General features: G+C 37.8%; 1 pseudogene; it reads right to left on the bottom strand.

The window, feature by feature from the left end:
* The window catches only part of LOC127635266 (abl interactor 1-like), a 56814-nt pseudogene that overhangs the window by 37739 nt on the left and 3416 nt on the right, over window positions 1–15659 (bottom strand).

Genomic DNA, 15659 nt, shown 5'->3' with positions numbered 1-15659 from the left:
TTTCTTGAATTTGTGGCCCATGTGCTTGAATTCCGTTGACTGGTCACTGAATGGCTTGTATCAAACACTACGAGATATCCGCTATAATCTGCTCTAAAATTTCAAACATGCTTGATATACTAGTTGGAGGGTAAGAAATCAGAGTCTGCCATCTTAAATGATATGATTTTCTGTGAAGTCTGTAAACTCTGACAGATCCAAAATCTGCAGACTGGTGCTGATAAGCATGGACTCCACTGGATTGCAACCCAGGGCTAAAATTGGTGTAAAGTTGGGTAGTTTAATCCAGCCTTGAGTCACAATTAAGTTTCTCACATTTAAAGCAGGCGAGAGTTTCAAGTTCAGTGATGTTAGTCAGAGTTTGGAGCAAGTTATTACATTTATTATGTAAATGGGGTTGATTTCATGGTGTTTATCCTCTAGAGCGGAGTCTGGTGTAGAGTTCATGTGGACTTGGGGTGCAATTGGCATGAAAGCAATACAACTTATAAGTGAACCGGTATAGTGTTATTTTTACGTAATTTGCCCGTTATAGAAACACACATTTCTTATTGTTGTTTGTCTTCAAGGAAATTGCCTATAGTGACCAATTCGCACTCTTCACAATAGCAAAAGACACAAAATTGGAGTAAAAAAAAAACGTTTTACTTTTTATTTATCTTCTCCTCAAGTTGTTACTTAGCTACAATGGTCATGTTGAAGGAATGTTTAAGGTTCAATACAAGTTGAGCTGAATCCACGGCATTTGTGGCGTGATGTTGAAAAAAAAATCAATGTTTTTTTTTTTTTTTTGCCCAAATCATGGTAAGGCACTTACCACACAAGTGAATGGAGTCAGTCCATTAATGTTAAAATACTCATTGACTGACATTATTTTAGTGTGATACTTGATACTTATTTAAGTGTCACCTTGACAATATAGCAGTAATGTTTGATATAACGTTACGAAGTGATTTTATGATGATAAAATAATTTTGACATGTATAATGTTTACGTCTTGCTGCTATATTTCCCCCAAACAGTCTATTTTAACGTTTACAAATTGGCTCCATTCGCTTCCATTGTAAGCTCCCAAATACACGCAAAGAGACCTGCAGGAGCAGGAATAAGAGAGTTGGAACTGAACTCTGTTCAAGCAATTAAATGTAAAACAGTGTATATAAATCCAATGTACTATACTTATAAAAGTTAGATTATAAATGCTGTATTATAGAAAGATCAATAGCCACAGTTTTAATGCCCCGCTCTCAATGCTCCATAACAAAAATATTAATATTCCAATTTTATATTCTAATTCCAACAATATACCAAATATACTATTATATTATAATATTTTAAGTAGCCTCACAGACATCAGCCTGTTTCCCTATAAAACCCCTTTATTCTCATGGCAATCTTTGGAGTGATTCATGAATCACTGTAAATAGAGGGTGCGTGTAAAAAGACAAAGACAGACAGACAGTGCTGGTCATGAGAACTGGCCTCTGTTGACCCCCTAAATAAGTCAGTGTCTAACAGCCATTCATTACATTTCCATTTACATTTATGCATTTGGCAGATGCTTTTATCCAAAGCGACTTACAGTTCACTTATGACAGGGACAATCCAGCCGGAGAAACCTGGAGTTAAGTGCCTTGCTCAAGGACACAATGGTGGTGGCTGTGGTGATCGAACCAGAGACCTTCTGATTAACAGTTGTGTGCTTTAGCCACTACGACGCCACCACCATTCATAAAGCACAGTGATTCCCAGAGACACACACATGAATGGAGAAATGAAAATTGCCTCAACTGTCTGCCATCTAATCCAATCAACATCTGCATGAAGATCTGCTGAAAAACTCAATGATGTGATTGGCAAACAATAGCCATCAAATCATTTTGGGTTTATTTATTTATTTATTTTTTATTGAGGGCATTGATTGTGCTGTGATAGCAAATCAATGAATGAACCGTTTTCACACTGGACAAGTATTGTTTTATTTGGTGTATTTCTGATCCTGGATTTTAATAACTTCAGAAGCTAAAATACCTAACATTAGCATATGGAAGTGGGATGAGGTTTAAACGGAGACTCCGTGGGAGTTTCTCACCTCAAATCCATGATGATGGAGTGAAATATAGAGACGCATAGGGAGGCAGAATGAGTGAACAGAAAACAGGACAGATATTAACTAGTCACTCAAAGAGACAGACACGTTCGTTGACATGGAGACAGTTCTATGGGAAGGAGTTGTGCAAATACACTATGAAAACTTTGGAGAGACAAGGTCAAAGCGGGGGAAATGAGATCGAGGAGAAAGAGATATTAAAAAGAGAGTATATTTGACCTGAGATATGTGGTTGATGGAGGACTCCATCCTGCGCAGCTGTGAAGCCTGTATATCCAGCAGCTGCAGCACATTGTTGGCCAAGGCATTGATCTGATAGGCCACGCTCGCCAGGGACTGGGTGGTGTATGCTTTGGTCTCCTCCAAGGCTTTCCTCTTATCCTGTGCCTGCAGGTCAAGGAAAAAAAAGCCCACATAGGTCAATCTACATTTCTTTATAATAGCATTTGCTTCAGTTTACACATAAGCCACTTGGATGCACCTATGGCTGGGCGATATGACGATACATATCATGGTGACAATATAAAGTGTCAACAAAGAGATTTTGCCATAACATGTATATTCTGGTATGTAAATATACATGGTTGTGGCATGTGTGTTTCAATCAGTGGGCAGGGCTTCACGTGAGAATTAAAGAAAACATTACATGGTTTTTCCAGCATTGAAAATTTCAGTGATTCAGTGAAATTTCACAACTGTACCAGAAATAGATAAATTTAAGACAGACCCACCTGATCTCATTAAGTCTTACATAATTTATGAGTTGGATATCCTGTATGGTCTCGCACAATTGTTCACATGAACTTGTATGACTTCATGTCTAAGGCGTTGAGTTCCGCGGATGAGGTGTTAAGGACATTCTATTAATATACTGTCCTTACCCAAACCCCTTATCTAAACTTAACCAAATCAGTAGAGTGTGTAAACATGAAAGGAAACTGTTGTGTGTGACAGAAGCAAGTAATTGTCACGTATTAGATGGAAATGATATCCGGCGACGTCAATGGCTGTGGTGAAAGTAGTAAGAGTTCAAATGAGCGCAGTCGCACTTTATCATACGAATTAGCCAAATTGAGAATAGTCGCACGAATCCAGACGATTTTGCCATGAGATTGTATCGGACAGACATAAGTACCAGAATCTCTAACAGTTACGGTAATCTGTCGAACTGCTGGAATCTTTTGTTTCAATGTACAATGCATCACAGGCTTACAGCTAAATCATGAGTAATTGCATAAAATCCTTTAGAACTTTGTGATTGGCTCAAACTTTTTGACAGTCATTCCGTTTACATGTGTAGTCGAGCTACAGCAGTTTTCTTGCGTAGACAAGCTCCAGTCTTCATCTGTCAATCCAAGTATACATAAAACGATGCATAATTGAATATGTGAAGGAGGTCAAATACACAGTTAAATACACATCCTGCCTCTCGGATCATGCATGGTATGGTATCTTCGCATTAGTATCTTTGATTTCAGATTTACCCGACCCTAAACATGAAATACAATGCAGCTGGTCATTTTAACATGTTCTTCTTCAGAACAAGCTGCATTGTGGACCAGACTTTATGCAGATAGACAAATGTCTGGCTATATGAGACTAATTTACAAACTTCAAAGCTCGATATCTACTACAAACTGTATTGGGTGATGACATTGAGCTTTCCCTTGAGTTAGCTCACTTAAAATAAGTGTAAATGACTTTTTAGTCCACAGGAAATTTGTTCTGAAACAAAAACATGCATGAACCACAACCACACATCAGATAAACTGCTTTTAGATGTGGTATTTTCTCAGTTCTTCATTTGGCCTACCTCAGAGGTAAACCACAAGCATCATCAGAGCTGGCCCTTCAAAACCTTGCAAAAGCAGTTAAAATGCATGAAAGCACCTGCTGTGTGGGGGAAACCACGGTCTGTATTTCTAAGCATCACATGACTGGATCAACACAATTGTATTTAAAACTATTTTTCTGTGAACTGTAAAGCTCTACTAAGCTTTCCAGTTTGACAAATCGTGTAAACAGACACAGAGTTTGGCCTTGCTTTATGAAGGAATATACTGTGGACCAGATGTGTAGTGGAATAACTGGCCTGAAAGCATGAGGGAGGGTATCCTCCAGAGAACTGCAAAACAGCAGCAGTGATGGCACTGAATGCTAAACACATCAGAAGCACACTCAAATAGCCAATTACACATCAGAACTGCAGCTCTACAAGCATTCCATGCAGAAAATTATGTTGTGAAGGTATGAAATAATATTTGATTACTGATGTTCCATTGAAAAATGGAGCAGAACTGCTTACTGCTCTTCGGTCAAAAGGCTGGCTACTTGTAGCACATGCTTGGCGACAGAATTGGACATTGTTAAGCTAGAGATGCTCATCGCTCAATCTAGCTTTAACAAAACTTCAGAATTTATACATTCTTTGGAAATTTTGCAAATCAATACAACTACATCTACACAAAAGTGCAGGATACTCTAAAAGGTTCAGATTTATGCTGGATTTCTATAAAGCTTGTTCACTTGCCAGAAGATTGAAATGATGAGTTTATTGCAGGACAAAACTCTCCACAGACGACATAATAAGGACTGAATGTGCCATAAAGGCAAGTAATCTCATATGCCTTAAAAAGAACATTTGGTATGAATTGTGCGGTTATCAAAATCTGCTGCAGTTCCACTTTACGGCTGCTCTGTTGATTGATTCCTTCCCTATGAGGCATCCGTAAATCTCAAAGTCCACATACCGCCAACAAAAAGCAGAAATTTGGCCCCTACTAGGGTTGTTGAGATACTAAAATTTCTGTAGTTGGGTCAATGACATTTTATCCTCTCAATGACCGGTTATTCAGAAATACATGCAATTCACACAACACAGTTACTTCAATATAATTTATGAACATGTTTTCAATTATTGAGTTCAAATTAATTTCGATATTTTTTCTGGTGCTTGAAGTAAAACATGTCATGTGATCTAACTGTCCAGAGACTTATAGACATATAAGTCTCAATCAAAGCTAAACTTCTTGAAAAATTATACGTTGGACTTTGGCCATTTTATGATTATCGGCATCTGCCAATAATGTGAACTAGGGCTGCACGATTTGGGGAAATTGTCATATTGCGATTATTGAGGTTAATATTGCAATATGCGATTGCGATATAATAAACAAATGGTATCATGAGTCAACTTGCTTTGTTATCAAGTAAAATGCACAAACAGATTACTGATAATGCTGAAATGTGTATTTCTCAACTCAAACATACAAATTAGCAACAACCACTGCTATAAATGCACAGTGTTTTCAAATTAAAATAATATTTTTACTAAATTAAATAATATCTTTGCATTACTGCAGACTTGTTATTTTCTCAATATTACACCTAAATAAAATAGAACAATAAATAAAAACATACAAATGTTCATGAAAATAAGATTGTCCAAACAAACAGAGACATTTAATCAGGATGTAACATGTACTTTGTATAAACTCTTTTGAAAAGGAAACCGGATATAAAAGTGTGGTTCACTCAAACCACTAAAACTGTTGTTGTTTTTTTTGTTTGTTTAAATGACCAACTGGTATTTCCAAATCCTCTTTCTAAAAAGTTCTACTTAATCGCCGGTACCTCTTGTCTAGTGTGTGGATCATTTTCTGAAATCCCACTTTGCTAACGGTGTATCATGTCTCTTTATATCTCTGTGAAGACTTGTCATACGGCGTGACACTCGCAAACACATCTGTAATTGTGCTTTGTTTTGTTTGGCTCACAGGTTGTGGTTTCAGCTGTCCCTTTACTAATCTGGGATTTCACAGTGATGCATTTCATCATACTTTTCTCTGTGCTGTTTCAGGTGCTGATATAAATTTGTTGTGTTGCCATGTGATGTAGCTACTTTAATTTTGCACAGTACCTCTCTCTGCTCTGTCAGTTATCTTAAAGCCAAAATATTGCCATATAACCAGGGTTTTTCCTGGCTCTAAATGAGGCGGAGGTGTTACCAAACTGATCAAAAAAAGTGCCCATTAAAAACACGTAAACGTTGGTTTTGCATTAATACACTCTTAATGACCTGCAACTGAATACTAGAGTTCATTCTGTCTGCTGTTTAGTCTTAACTAAAAAGTACATCTGACACAGGATTATCATATTTTGTCAACCTTATCAGATTTAAATTTTTTTGTCAAGTTTTAGTTCACAAAGTCTGGGCTTTTTAATGTAGTTTTAGTCAATGAAAATTGTTGACATTTTAGTCATATTTTGGTAACATTTAGTCATATTGACATTTTAGTCACTGAACATTTTAGACATAAGAGTATTATTGATAAGCATTTGTCAGTCTTGTCTATCTAAAACCAACACACACACACACACACACACTTTATTGTTGTTGTCATTTTAGTGTTATTTTCACATAAGATTGATCTGATCATGATGATCTCAGGATGATGACGTTGCGAGCTGTAGACAGCAGGGGGTGAGAGACGAGCTTCTCCGTGTTAGAGTGCGCATCAGCCGGCAGAACTTTAAATCTCTCCCGGTCTCGACTCCCGCTCAGATTGTGTCTCTTCCGTGACTGGTTGAAGCGGCTTTGACTGCACAGAGAATGACAGTTTTGGAGTTTGCGTTTATTTACATGTCACGCTCCCGTATTATACGTACTTTAAGGATGAAATAAAGATATATCGGCAAGCTATGATCTGTGTTTCTATCAGACACTTGAGCTGCAGCGCTCCACTCATCTCACGTGTCATCATTATAGTTTATATGCTCTCAAGTCTCCGGTTATGTTAAATGACATCAAGCGACTATTCGACAACGGAATTATTTTATTATTATTGCAGAGATTTGTAGTTACAAATGACAATCCACCAAGTGCAATGTTGGTTAATGTTTTCCACAAAAAACATTTTAAAGCAAAAATTATTTGTGTAAAATGCTACCAGAACTACTCTGGGTGAAGAGACACACTTAAACACCTTTTACATAATTCCTTTCTCCAATCACTTATACATCTCTGCCATGTGTATCAGTGAGTTTGGTAAATATAAATATTTTAAATATTTGATATAAACAATATGCACACATATATATATATATACACACACACACACACACACACACACACACACACACACACACACACACTATCTCCCAAAAGTGAGTACACCCCCTCACATTTTTGTAAATATTTGATTATATCTTTTTATGTGACAACATTGAAGAAATGACACTTTGCTACAATGTAAATTAGTGAGTGTACAGCTTGTATAACAATGTACATTTGCTGTCTCCTCTAAACACACCATTAATGTCACAGCCTTTATTTGGTTCAGATGGTGTCAAGCGTGTGGCGGAAACCAGGTGAGGAGTACAAAGACAAGTGTGTCTTGCCTACAGTCAAGCATGGTGGTGGGAGTGTCATGGTCTGGGGCTGCATGAGTGCTGCCGGCACTGGGGAGCTACAGATCATTGAGGGAACCATGAATGCCAAAATGTACTGTGATATACTGAAGCAGAGCATGATCCCCTCCCTTCGGAGACTGGGACGCAAGGCAGTATCCCAGCATGATAACGACCCCAAACACACCTCCAAGATGACCACTGCCTTGCTAAAGAAGCTGAGGGTGAAGGTGATGGATTATTGAGCATCTGTGGGGCATCCTCAAACGGAAGGTGGAGGAGCACAAGGTCTCTAACATCCACCAGCTCCGTGATGTTGTCATGGAGGTGTGGAAGAGGACTCCAGTGGCAACCTGTGAAGCTCTGGTGAACTCCATGCCCAAGAGGGTTAAATCAGTGCTTGAAAATAATGGTGGCCACACAAAATATTTTGTGACATTTTCACTTAGGTGTGTACTCACTTTTGTTGCCAGCGGTTTAGACATTAATGGCTGTGTGTTCAATTATTTTGAGGGGACAGCAAATTTACACTGTTATACAAGCTGTAAACTCACTACTTTACATTGTATCAAAGTGTCATTTGTCACATGAAAAGATATAATCAAATATTTACAGAAATGTGAGGGGTGTACTCACTTTTGTGAGATATATATATATATATATACACACACACACACACACACACTCACCTAAAGGATTATTAGGAACACCATACCAATACTGTGTTTGACCCCCTTTCGCCTTCAGAACTGCCTTAATTCTATGTGGCATTGATTCAACAAGGTGCTGAAAGCATTCTTTAGAAATGTTGGCCCATATTGATAGGATAGCATCTTGCAGTTGATGGAGATTTGTGGGATGCACATCCAGGGCACGAAGCTCCCGTTCCACCACATCCCAAAGATGCTCTATTGGGTTGAGATCTGGTGACTGTGGGGGCCATTTTAGTACAGTGAACTCATTGTCATGTTCAAGAAACCAATTTGAAATGATTCGAGCTTTGTGACATGGTGCATTATCCTGCTGGAAGTAGCCATCAGAGGATGGGTACATGGTGGCCATAAAGGGATGGACATGGTCAGAAACAATGCTCAGGTAGGCCGTGGCATTTAAATGATGCCCAATTGGCACTAAGGGGCCTAAAGTGTGCCAAGAAAACATCCCCCACACCATTACTACACCACCACCACCAGCCTGCACAGTGGTAACAAGGCATGATGGATCAATGTTCTCATTCTGTTTACGCCAAATTCTGACTCTACCATCTGAATGTCTCAACAGAAATCGAGACTCATCAGACCAGGCAACATTTTTCCAGTCTTCAACTGTCCAATTTTGGTGAGCTCTTGCAAATTGTAGCCTCATTTTCCTATTTGTAGTGGAGATGAGTGGTACCCGGTGGGGTCTTCTGCTGTTGTAGCCCATCCGCCTCAAGGTTGTGCGTGCTGTGGCTTCACAAATGCTTTGCTGCATACCTCGGTTGTAACGAGTGGTTATTTCAGGCAAAGTTGCTCTTCTATCAGCTTGAATCAGTCGGCCCATTCTCCTCTGACCTCTAGCATCAACAAGGCATTTTCGCCCACAGGACTGCCGCGATACTGGATGTTTTTCCTTTTTCACACCATTCTTTGTAAACCCTAGAAATGGTTGTGCGTGAAAATCCCAGTAACTGAGCAGATTGTGAAATACTCAGACCGGCCCGTCTGGCACCAACAACCATGCCATGCTCAAAATTGCTTAAATCACCTTTCTTTCCCATTCTGACATTCAGTTTGGAGTTCAGGAGATTGTCTTGACCAGGACCACACCCCTAAATGCATTGAAGCAACTGCCATGTGATTGGTTGATTAGATAATTGCATTAATGAGAAATTGAACAGGTGTTCCTAATAATCCTTTAGGTGAGTGTGTGTGTGTATATATATATATATATATATATATATACACATATACATATATATATACACACACACACACACACACACACACACACACACACACACACACACATACATTTATTTTCTCTCAGGATAACATCTGTTAACATCTTCAATGCATTTTGTCAACATTAAAAGGCAATTTAATGTAACTGGTGAGTACTGACTTGTATTCTTAACGTGCTCCTTTCTGATAAAACCTTTATGACTTCCTTTCTTCCATGGAACACAAAAGGAGATAATAGGGACAGTGTATGTTTCATTCACCATTCACTTTAATTTTATAGAAAATAAACACACGAATAACCCATCTATAATGATTTTAGTAATTTTATACTATTACTTCACCGACATATGGACTCATGGACGCACGCACAGCAACACCACTGCAGAAAGAATCCTAAGGGAAACACTGCATTATGATGGCAAAAAGCATGTTTCTCCATTGAGAGCCATTCTATAGTAGTCGCGTTTTTTACATAATACATTCTTCCCCCAATAAACATTTAAGGGTGCACTTTTCAAGGGTACTTTTTAACTTGTGTCATCTAGGACTTAGTGATATCTAGTGGTGTGGATGCAGCATCATTCAAAATCAATATTTTTCAGTTTCAGATGTCATTGTAGAAATGTAGTATTCACAGTCAGCCATGATTACTTTAATTCAAGAGTGAAAGTGGCCAATAACAAGACGGTTACTGAGATTGAGCGAGTATTATTCAGTTGGTCATGTGATTCTAATATGGCAGCCCCCATGAGGGGACAGTAGAATAAATGTAGAATAAAACATCTTTTATAAGGTTACTGATATGACTAGTGTCCTTATCTAACATGAGTGCTCATGATTTAATACCAATGTTTTAAAATTACAATTAATTTCTTTAAGAGTAAAACTATTTAAAGGGGAAAAAATACCTAGTGCACCTTTAAATTGCAATTGTTTCTTTAAATTATAGTATATATTTTTCCAGTGACAGATCCTGTTGATCTAGCTCAAGTTGTAACCTGGAACAAGCAATCACAAAACATGAGAAAGACCACAGGAAGCAACAGCAGCTCTTTTGCACACTTGTGTCAAATATAATGAGGTTTTAGGCTGAGAAACATTCTTAGCTTGGTGAGAGGGCGGCCAAGTGACTTGGCACACTCAAATGAGAGAATATGAATTCCTTTCTAGCCCTGAAGACTAAGATTAAGATTAGATTAATATAGACTTTGTGTCCAAGACAAATTTCCTTTGGGACAATACAGTATCTGCTGTTTAAAAACAAATAACATACAGACAGTCCCGTGCAGCCCAGTAAAAATAAAAGTTTAGTTTGCATTGTATTCATCTCAATATCAAGGAACAAGTCAAAACACTCTCCGCTTCAACACGAAAGCAGAGTGCCGGAGTTGTGTTTGGATTTCCCGTAGTGTTGACAGCCTTGCTTACTTCACTCCAACACATATCCTAAGGGAAACACACTCCAAATTTCAGGCAGAAAAATGTTTGGAATGTCCCTTATTAACCAGCCCCCCACCCAGTTTGCTTTCCTGACAGGAAGAGGTAGAATCAGCTGCCTGTGATCGTAGGGGTATTCCTTTATTTATATGGACTTAAGCATTAGTATTCATCTTAAAAGTGTAGTTCACCCATTTCTTTCTTCTGTGGAACACAAAAGTAGATGTCTGACAGTATATTCTTGCTGCTCTTTGTCAATCACTGAAAATGAATTGGGGATGGCAGCTGTTAGGTTCTAAAAGTGACAAAAAGCAACAAAGAGTAGTCTAAAAGAATTGTCACTACATTGGAAATCTTATGAAGCTATTCAATAGCTTTATGTAGTAATTTACCCCAAAAAAAATTATAATAATAATAATTTGCATACTCAAATTGGCATGAGAGGTCGCCCAATAGTGGATTTTGCCATTACCAACTAAGGTGGTAGAAAAGGCAGATAACCGATTAAGTTTTTTTAATTCATTTATAGAATGTAGGCCTATTGTTCAATCATTGTTAAAATCACAATAATAACCAGAAAAAAAAAGATGAGGAATTTTTGCAGATAATCAATAGTACTAAAATGCACAAATATCGACCGATATTTCGGTCAACCTGTAATTGGCACATTTGTTACTACACAGTAGGACTGAACAAAAAAAAGGATGTCGATGATAAACCTTAGAGTAATTTTTGATATTGATATTATGTTCTACATCTAGACGATCGGATCAAGTACGTGTAGCTAAATTCACAAGCAGTTCGGCAAATTTATACACACAACTAGCTAACTGTAACTGAATTACAGTTAGCTAGTTATTGATCATATTTTTTTTTACACACACAATCAGAATAAAATTGTGTATATCGTTTGTAAAACCATTTGTACGTTAACCCACATTGAATTGAACGCAACATATCTATTAACAATTTGCACAAATTTGTTCTTTGTTCTCATGCTCATGAAAACTGTTGACATAAAATCTGGTGAGATTAATAATAATAATAAAATAGTAATTAAATAATAATCTGCATAATCGGACATCGGTTGATTGTTTAAATACAGACAATGATCAGAGCCGATTATTTCCTATCAAAAGGGGGCAGAAAAAATTTGTGATTTGAAACAAGACGGCATTAAAAAAGCAAAACCATAATATCAGACTCGACAGCTGTTGCTCTAAAATAACTGTATATTGGTATCGGCACACAAATAGTGTATCTGTGCACACTCACTTTAACAGTGTGTGTGTCCTTTGATTCTGTTTGTTAGTCAAAAGAACAGATTTGTCAGCTTTGTGTACAACAAGGTTGTAATTACAAGTCTCAGATGGCTCTTTAATCTGCAATAGTCAGGTAGTGAGACCACTGTATGTGATTACAGGAAGGGACATTCTAGAGCGTTCCCACCCAAGTGCGCTTGGGGTCGCAACACTGCCTGTGTGAACGGGCCCTTGAGGATCTCCTCAAGGAAAACTAACGAGTATTAGTAGGACTTATTGATGGCTTCTGTAGAAGATGCAAATACTCAAAGGATTATGGCATTCTGGCATAATCTAGGTGCTGGCATGAGCAGTGCTAACACCACTTTCTAGGACATATGTTAGCTGGAGCAGAGCTAGCTCTGGTAATGTCCCGTCTCTCCCAGCATAACTGCACTATCCTCTGACCTCGATTCAGTAAACACAGATGGGTGGGGGTGATTGTGTCCATTTCCATGGCAACTCTTAATGACAAGGCACAATTTCAATTTACCAGCAAGCTGTGTACACCAACATAATACAACTAAATCAGTAGTTCACCTAAAAATGACAATTTAGTCATCATTTACTCACCCTTGAGTAAATTTTAAACTCATATGCTGTAATTTTTTTTTCCCCACAGAAGGCAAAACAATAATTTATTTACTTTAATTTTTTTATTCGAAATGTGCCATATTTGACGTGAAAGCTTTTCAGTGAATAATGACTTTTATATGTCAATGGTGTCCAAAAATGGGGCGGGAAGAGTTGTTCTTCCAAAGTTGGAGAGCCAGTAACTCAATATATCTTAATATCCCTTAATAATCCTTTAGATTCTGGTTCATAACAAACATTCCATTTGTATCTTTAGTTTAAATGCCCGATATGGTTTAATCCCAGAGATATAGGGCTCCCAATGTGGCTCTATCCCACAATTTTACCAAATGTGGGTGACATGGTATGAAGCTAGTTTTGCTTGTCCAACAAAGGTTTGAAAGACAAATAATGATAAAACTATGTACTTTGATTTATTCACATGAAAACAATAATGTTTGGCTGTGTACATTTTTGGGACTTTAGAAATGGAAATAACATTTTAATTTTGACCTCCCCTCTGAATACTCAGTAAATCTTAATCTCTAAAAGGCATTTAATGTGTTGCTTCATTAGCATTTATGTATTTATTTGACCAGTAATATATATATTAGTGTTGATACAGATTTCCCAATTCGACTCCGATTCACAAGCTCTTGATTCGATTCAATATCGATTCATATGGGGTTATTTCAGTTATAATGTCCCTTTTGCCTACATATAAAATGAATTCTCTTTGTCTTGGTGTCCTGCTAGAAATGCCAGGTGGCCCAGAGTTCATTAATGCATGTCAGTCTCCAGTCTGCCCATGGTGGTTAAAGTAGTGTGTCAGCGTGTCTTGAATTACAGAATAGGAACTGTTGCTGGCCAAACATGCAAATTAAGCTCTGGGGTTCCCTAAACACATTACTGGAGGCATTGAATGCACATACATTAAACCAATGTGTACATCCAATCAATGCAACTTAAAATGCATTTCCATAACCCATAAATGAAGGTGCTTTAAAGGAATAGTTCACCCAAAAATTAAACCACATGATGTAACTTCCCACTCTTGCAGAAAACACAAAAGGAGAAGTTTATCAAATGGTCCAATAGGTGCGGTTTTCCATACAAAAATATGGGACAGAAGCAGTCAAGATTCAAAAATGACTTGTGTCCACATGACTTGTGCTCTATATTTCCAAGTCTAGCTTGTGTGTCAAACAGACAAAAATTTAAGTTGTTATTCACTGATAATGTAAAATGTCTTTCACACTCTCGCATATTCAAACTGGTGCATCGTGTTTGGTTACAAGACATATAATGACCAATGGTGTTTGACATCACTTGGAACATTTACATTAGAGGTAGACCGATATATCAGTTTTACCGACTAATTGGTCCCCATAGTTGTTTTTTGGAACTATCAATTATTTGTAAATATCTATGGTGATATTTTTATTAAATTTTTCCTCATATTCCTCATCAATAAAACAGCAAATATCAGCAAAATCCGCTATAGGCTGACCTCTGGTTTACACGCACTTTAAAAGTTTGATGTTTGGACTAAAACCATACATCATTGCAAACATCTTTTTTGGAAAGTTGGACTAGGCCCAAGTGTGACTGTAGCTCAACTTTATCCAGCATAGAGTATATACACAATACATGACTAAAATTTACTTCTGCTTTGTGTGCATGCTCTGAACGTGTACTATCGGCACATTCTCAACAGACATCCTCTCTTCAAAAAAAATTATTATTCGATTACACATTATGTCATGTATACTTGAACAGACAGATGAAGACTATAGCTTGTCCATGCAAAAACCTGCTGTAGCTCAATTATAATTGCGCATGTAAACTTATTGACTGATGTCAAATGTGGCTTGATGCATATTCACACCCCATATTTGAATTTTTGCCAATGAGATTTGAGAGCTTACAAGGAGGGGAAGACTTTCAGTGAATAACTACTTAAATTTTGGTCCGATCCTTACATAAAACTATCCTAAAGCTTGGTTCACATAGTGCATGAGTCATGTTGACAACTTTTACAATACTTTCATGTAGAGTTACCAATTACTAAGGTGGTAGAAAAGGTAGATAACCAATTAATCGGCCAATTGTTGTTGCTTTTTAAATCGATAACAACAATAAATATTTTATTCTATCCTTACTATGAAAATATCAGCAACACTTGGCATATATTTTTTCTGATAACCAAAAAGCAACTATCAGTACCGATAAGTCGGTCTACCTCTACTTTCATTATGCTTTTTGTCCTTTTTGGAACTTGATAACTGTGGTTGCCATCTACTTTCATTGTATGGAAAAGAACAACGTGAACAATTGTCAAATGATCTCATTTTGTGTTCCACAGAAGAACAAAAGTCATGCTGGTTTGGAACAAACAAACAATGTTTCATGTTTGCATAAACCATCAGTGTGACCTGCCCAGCCCCAGCAAAAGACTATCAAGTTCACGCCTTAGATGCTTCACATGCCTTACACGCAAACACACACACAACCACAACATTAGGAAGTGGGGCAGTGACTGTAATTGTTACACAAACCCACTCCCACCATCTGCTGCATCATCACAGCGACGCAGGCTGTCGATGCATCTCATCCCGCTCCCCACTTCACCATGTCATCTAACAATATATCATGAATTCAGGAACTAGCAAGAGATCCACTGAACACTGGGGCTTCATGCATTACAAGGACATTTTCACACTTAAAGGAACACTTTTTTTCTGAGCTCGGCCATGACGAATAGAGACAGAACACACATGGAAGCCTGCAGGCCATACTGTCAAGCCGGGACACGAACACTAGACAAAGTCATCGGTATTCCATCTGAGTCATCGCTCTTGTGGTCGCTGCTGTAGAATCGGTGCG

This window comes from Xyrauchen texanus, chromosome 42 (assembly GCF_025860055.1).
Source record: "Xyrauchen texanus isolate HMW12.3.18 chromosome 42, RBS_HiC_50CHRs, whole genome shotgun sequence".
Lineage (NCBI taxonomy): Eukaryota > Metazoa > Chordata > Actinopteri > Cypriniformes > Catostomidae > Xyrauchen > Xyrauchen texanus.
The sequence above is the reverse complement of the archived record's forward strand: the minus strand, read 5'-3'. Positions and strand labels throughout refer to the sequence as shown.